We start from the raw sequence: 7,497 nt of genomic DNA, 5'->3' as shown, positions 1-7,497 counted from the left end.
AAAATAAATAAAATGGTAGAATTAACCATTTTTGTCTGGGGTAGCAATTTTTTGAATTTTTGCCATCAGACCTTGGTGATCACCTTGAGCAGTAGGATATCAATCCCACATGCCTAGCGTTTCAATAATGGAATGTTCCAATAATGGAATGCTAGGCATAAATGGATTAAGACCAAGTCTATTAGCCAAGTATAAATACAAAGAGATGTTAAGCCTCTGTAGGAAGTGATACAGACACAGCAACTTCCCATCTCCTGCCATATCCTGTCCATCAGAGGCCATCTCTGGGCCCAGCCCAAACCCAGGGCAGGGAGCCCCCGAGGGCAGGATCGTAGGGTCACTGGGGCCATTTTGGAAGCCGCCTACCATGCCCCATTCTGACTTGGTTGATCCCTCCCCAAACCTCCCCTGGTTCTTTCTCTTACCACGCACACCGCCCAGGAGCACGTGCTTGTCTTAACTCTCCAAGTCCTTTGTCACTCCCTTCACATCCCACCTTCCTCAGAGGTGGCCACTGGAAGAGCTTAGATGACCAGCCCAGGCCTTTCTGTTCTAATCACCTATGTACTTGGGCACACATACAGCTCACCGGACTGTGGAGTTGCTGTTTTTGTTTTAATAAGGCCACCGATACGCCACATGATGATCTGACGGCCTCACTGAGTGTCCTCGGGAAGCCCCTTTGACAGACAGGGAAGCCGTTCCTGCACTCTGCTGCTTCAAACCGTACCAGTAACTGCTGGCCTCTGCGGAGGAAATCTGCACTTTTAAAGAAGAGAAGGTGGTTTTAAAAACAAACCACTTTTGCCCCTACAATGTTTTGAGCATTTATAAACTTTTTTCTCCACAAGCTGGATACCACCGTAGTAACTCACGATTAATTATTAATTAAACTCATAACTTAGTAGGGGAGAGCTCGAGCTCTATTAAGACTCCAGTCTTCTTAAGGGAGGGATGAAAGATAAAAGGGGAAATCTGAGTCATCCATCCAGGCTGATGTCATGGGATCCCACCTGCATCCAAATTGTCCCACAGGGGATGAGGAAGTTATTTGGTATCAAAGAGAAAAACCTAGCCAGAGCGGCCTTCAGAACAGGATCAAAGCCCCACACAGATATTTCTGAGAGAGTTCACAGAAAGTGTTCTAGTTTTTTGTTATTGTTGTTATAAGGAAAATTGAGCAAAAGTATTAATGTCACAAAGAATCTACAACCAAGAATTCTCCTGGCCAGAGACTACATGTGAATGAAGCCAGGAAATATTCTAGTAGACAGATAGAATGGTGGGAATGCCAGTCAATGGAGATGGATTTTATTTGAACCAGGCAAAGAGCGGACCAATCAAAAAACAATAAGACTATTGGCATAAGTTAAATCCTGGGTCTCCAATTTAAACACATATATTCGTGAAACAGCCTATTCCTCTCAGTCTCTGAGGAATGATCTTTGCTGTGTTCCTTTAGAGACCAATAACCCCTATAAATTACCTAATTGTAAACTGCGCGGATACCTGCACCATGCACTTCAGAGTTCCCGGATACTCACAGCGTTCTCAGAGTGTAGTCTTTTTGATCTTAGGAATTAGTCACTATCATACTCACCGTATTTTTATCTTAGAAGCTTTCTAAAATTCAGTCTCCACAAATAAGAAGACAAGTTGTCAAATCATGCATTCCACTTGTGAGTTCAGGGCGGATGGCCACCAACTCCAGCAGATGGGAGGTGGGGTCACATTCTTTGATGCCCCTCCCATGGAGAAAGCTTTCCAACTACATTTTTTTAACGTCTGAAGAAAGGAGATCTGTAAAAGCAACATTTTAAAAGTTGGGAGTACGAGTATTTGAACTTTCTTATTCCAGTCCAACAGTCTTATTTGATGAGGATCCTAGAGCCCAGGTACCACTTCTTAGTTTGCTCTGGAGCCTGCTAGAAGAGCAGAAAAATATTTGTTGGCTTGTTTATTTACATAAAAATTGTCCCCGAAATCGACGAGTTTTCTATAAAATAGATCTGCGGTGAGTCCTGCGATGGCATTATTGTGAGGATACATGCTTTCTCATATCGCTCTTACACAGCGGAGTAGCTAACTAATCTAAAATTATTTTTAGTCTTTTCATGCTAATGGAAGATATGTAAATTCTACCTAAAATTCTAAAAATGATCATTCAATACATTAAATTATCAAGTAACAGAAGAGCACAGCGTACAAAGACAGATTAATCTATCAACTCAAAATTTTGGAATAAAAAATATTTCCTATATGACTTATGTAGATATGTATTTTTGGAACCCATGAAAATAAAATTATTTTGAAAAGAATATTGCAAACTTTGAGTTTCTTTGGCTTCTACTTGCAAGATTGGAAAATTTGAAAAGTGTCTTCAGCTTTAGCTCATCTGAACTGCTGAAGTTCTAAAATCCCAGTTGATGAGAGTTTTAATCTTAGTAAACAACAATTCTGAGAAATGGAAAGAGCTATTCGCAAGGCAATTCATGTACTCATTTCATTCAACAACGCAACCCAGGAGATTTGAGACATTTCAAAAGGAATTTTCCTGTTTTCTCTCCCCTGCAATTGATTTCCCACAGACTAGAAACTTGGCCTTGTGGGCTGTGGGCTGCCGACAACCCCAGCTGGCAGGAGGGACACCTGACCAGCGCCTGGGTCCTCAGGGTCCCCCCACCGCCGGCCACGCAGCCCAGCACAGGCTGGGGGTGGGCCCGGGCCCTGCGGAGAGGGCGGGTCTGAGCGGGTTGGAATGCGTTCACCCTGCAGGCCCCACAGCGGGTCTCCGGTCTCCACCCCCGCGGGCTCTGCAGGGCTGGGGCTGCTCCTGAGTTTCTGGTAAGGCCATCGGGAGTCCCAGCTCGGCGGAGACCAAAGCCCCCACATCCTCAGCAGAGCCCCGGCGAGTGCCCCGCGGGTGGCGGCAGCTGTGGGGCCGTCTGGGATTCTCCGCAGCACTGACCCTGCGCTGGGCTTCGTGGTGAGGGGCGGTGGGATGCGCGCGATCCCTTTTTGACTCAGTCAAACAGAATACCTCCCAGCGCCCCCGCAGGAAGGTGGAGGCCAGTCAGGAAGGGGCATAGGCACATCCAAACGAAGCAGACCCCAGTCCTCACCCTGCGGAGGAGAGGCGGTGTGGAGGGACAGACACGGCCCTCACGGCCGCAAAACCACCGCGGCCACAGCAGCGGGCGTCCGGCAGGGAGCGGGCCGTGGTGGAGGCCTCTGAGCCGGGCAGGCTGTGCAGACCGGGAGACGCTGAAGCAGACGTAGCTGAGCCCTAGTGCAGGCGGACCAGGCCACGGTGGAGGGACAGGCCAGGGACGCGGCGCAGCCCCTGCGGAGAGGAACGGGGTCCGGAGGGGACGCCCTCCCAGTGGCTGAAATGCCAGGGACGGGCCTGGGCGTGGAGGAGCCGGGGGCGGGGGGAGTCCGCCTCCAGCCACCGACGGCTGCCCTCGGCAGGGCCTGCAGGAGAGACCTCGGGCCGGGCACGGAGGGACTGCGGCGGGTCCTGGCGGGGCATCCCGGGACAGGGCCTGCCAGTCAAGTCCACGAGGGCTGCTGGGTGGTCGAGGTGGGATGGGGGAAGGAGGCTGAGCAGCGGCCCTGGGCAAGCCGAGACTCCTGCCTAATCCCAGGAGGGAGGCAGCGGTGGGGGGCGGAGGCTTCACCCCTCCCCAGGGAGGCCGCCCCGCAGCTGCCCCTCCACGCTCCGGGGCCACCGCGCTGGGCCTGGGTCACCACCTGGCCCCAACCCACGCTCAGACGAGAGGCAGTGCGGCTTCCCCATGGCCCCTCCCCAGCGGCTGTCCCCGCAGAGCATGAAGAGGCCTGGCTCCTGCAGGAACGCAGCCCAGCGCGAAACCCAGAACCCCAAAACCCCGCTCCTCACGGGAAACGGCGGACTTCAGGTGCGTCCCCATGTCCACAGGAGCTCCCAGCCCCGCCCTGCACACCTGCACCTGCACAGCGGGGCCAGCAAAGGGGAGCCCAACCGTCTAAAGACAGAGAACTGGGACATATACAACACACATGCCACACAGCACACAATACACACAACACACATGCCACACAGCACACAACACACACAACACACATACCACACAGCACACAACACAAATGCCACACAGCACACAACACACACAGCACACACCACACACAACACACATACCACACAGCACACAACACAACATAAATGCCACACAGCACACAACACACACCAACATACCACACACAGCACATGCCACAGAGCACACACAACACACGTCACACAACTCACATGTCACACACACGACACACAACACAAACACATGACACACAACACACAAACACCACACAAACACAGATGCCACACACATATATACAACACACATGCCACACGACACACAACACACACACTCCACACACACACCACACAAATACACATGCCACATAGCACACACCACACACACCACATGTCACACACACAGCACACACGACACACAACACACACATCACACACACGACACACAACACACAAACACATATGACACACACAACACACAAACACCACACAAACAGATGCCACACAGCACACACCACACACACAACACACACGACACACAACACACACACAACACACAACATACAAACACATATGATACAACACACAAACACCACACAAACACAGATGCCACATACAACATATGTACAACACACACGCCACACAACACACAACACACACAGTCCACACACACCACACAAATACACATGCCACATAGCACACACCACACGTCATACACAACACACATGACACAACGCACACGTCACACACACGACACAACACACAAACACACATATGACACACACAACACACAAACACCACACAAACACAGATGCCACACACAACATATATACACTACACACACCACACAACACACAACACACACACTCCACACACACCAAATACACATGCCACATAGCATACACCACACACACCACACGTCACACACATCACGCACACAAAACAATACACGCCACACACAACACACGTACCACACACACCACAGATATACATATGCCACACAGTGCACAACACACAATACACACAATATACATGCCACACAGCACACACCACACATGTCACACACTACATACAACACACATGACACACACGTGACACATACATGTCAAATGCACACACCCTACACATGCCACACACGCCACACAGACCACACGTGCCACAGAGCATACACCACATGCCACACACAACACACACAACACAAATGCCACATGCATGCACACAACACACATGCCACACACAACACACATGCTACACACACAACACACATGCCACATGCATGCCACATGCACACACAACACTCAACATACATGCCACATGCACACCACACACAACACACATGCCACACACCACACACTATACACATGCCACACACCACACAACACATGACACACATGCCACACACAGAACACACATACCACGCACACAGCACACTTGCCCCACACAACACATACACATGCCAGGCACATACAACACATACCACACATAGAACACACAACAAACCTGCCACATGCAACACACACAACACACATCACACAACACGCACACAATGCATGCCACACATGCACACCACACACAACACACATGCCATACACTCAACACACACAAAACACACATGCCACACAGGCACACACCACAAAACATACATGACACACATACACACAACACATACAACACACATGCCACACACACCATACACAACACGCAAAACACATATGACATGCATGCCACACACACAGCACACATGCCACACATACACACACCACACACAGCACACAGCACTCACACACTCATACTCACAAGGACAGATACTAATCCTGAAACATTCTCTTCTGAGCCCATAAGGAAGAATTCAGATGGCGGCTGCCTCTTCCTCTTCAGAGTCATACCGAGAAGCGATAAACTTTTAGCCTAAAACCCAGGGCTCCATGGGCAGAGAGGCAAATACAGTCCATCACCAAGATCTCCAACACAACAAGGCCCGGTGCTCCAGGAAGAAGGACATGCTTCCAGTCTCTAGAAGGTATTGACTGATAGCAATGCACCCAAGTCATGACAGTTTTCAAGTTCTTCCACGTGTGGCTACTCATCTATTGATGAAATTAAATTCATCAGAACTTACATGGATATTTAGTATGTTTCACCAGAGACAAGATAATTTTTTATTTAACAAGTTATGTCAATACACATTACAATATGTGTGCACATAAGTATGTATATATGACACACACACATGCATAATATAATATGTGTGTATTTACATAGTTTGGTACATATTAATATCTGTATCATATCTGTGTATCTCCCTAGGCCTAAAGCAATGCTTCTCAAAGTATTCTCTGCACCAGAAAATGTCAGATATTTCATAATTACAATAGCATTTCATTATACATAAAAAATGTGACTAGCTAGATGATTAACATTTATTTATTAGACTATTAATGTTTCCTCTTCTTTTTTCCGAAACCTCTGGCAGTTACTTGTCTGTAATAGGAATCTGTAAAGGGAAATTTTAAAAATCTCAAGATCCCCAAACTTCTTATGCAAAAGGGAAGGTCATTGCAACCCCGTCTTCCAAATGAATTGCTGTTACTAACTTCCTGCTCCAGCCAGATCCCCATGGAAAGGTAAAGACCTCAGGTTTCTGGGGAGGGCTGCCTCACAGATCAATCACGAGTAAATTCTCTGCTGTTCTCCCATAAACAGGCCACTCAGTGGTGACTCCAGTCTAAGTCCAGCGCCTGAAGCTGAAGTGTGGATTCCACACTGATCGTGTCCCCTACATGCTCGTCTTCTGTGTGCAGAACAGAGACTCCTTCCTCCACCTACCCAGAGACGCCTGTGTAACTGACTCTTCCTTTACTCCCTTTTCCTCTCTGGTCATTCGCCTTACCTTACGGAAAGTGTAAATTAGGCACTAAGGAACTTCTCACAGGAATGCAGCCGTCAGCTTTCCTGCCTGCCGGCCCCTCTTCCTACCTGCTCCCCGGTCCCACTTAAGGAAATGCGTCAACACAAAGCCTCCTGAAAAGCTCTTCAGAAAAACAGCCACAGTTGTGTCTGTGGCTGGTGTTTCTCCCAGATGCACCCTAAAGCTGGCTTGAAAAACCTCAACGAGCCGAGTGCCGTGGCTCATGCCTGTAATCCCAGCACTTTGGGAGGCCGAGGTGGGTGGATCACCTCAGGTCAGGAGGTCGAGACCAGCCTGGCTAACATGGCGAAAGTCCATCTCTACTAAAAATACAAAAATTAGCCGGGTGTGGTAGTGCATGCCTATAGTCCCAGCTACTAAGGAGGCTGAGACAGGAGAATCACTTGACCCTGGGAGGCAGAGGTTGCAGTGAGCCGAGATCATGCCACTGCACTCCAGCCTGGGTGACAAGAGGAAGACTCCATTCTCCCAAGAGGGAGAATTTTAATTCATGTTG

The 7,497-nt window shown here is 48.9% G+C and overlaps 1 long non-coding RNA gene across 1 annotated transcript; it reads left to right on the top strand.

The window, feature by feature from the left end:
- The first annotated feature begins 5,806 nt into the window (after window positions 1–5,806).
- On the top strand, window positions 5,807–7,245 carry LOC108522118 (uncharacterized). The gene is made up of 3 exons (XR_001883375.1): window positions 5,807–6,092; window positions 6,546–6,696; window positions 6,776–7,245. It is a non-coding gene; the product is annotated as an uncharacterized LOC108522118 (long non-coding RNA).
- Window positions 7,246–7,497: the final 252 nt, after the last annotated feature.

Source organism: Rhinopithecus bieti, unplaced genomic scaffold, assembly GCF_001698545.2.
Source record: "Rhinopithecus bieti isolate Rb0 unplaced genomic scaffold, ASM169854v2 scaffold_2524, whole genome shotgun sequence".
In the NCBI taxonomy this organism is placed as follows: domain Eukaryota; kingdom Metazoa; phylum Chordata; class Mammalia; order Primates; family Cercopithecidae; genus Rhinopithecus; species Rhinopithecus bieti.
Note: the sequence above shows the minus strand (reverse complement) of the source record. Positions and strands in the feature narration are given on the sequence as shown.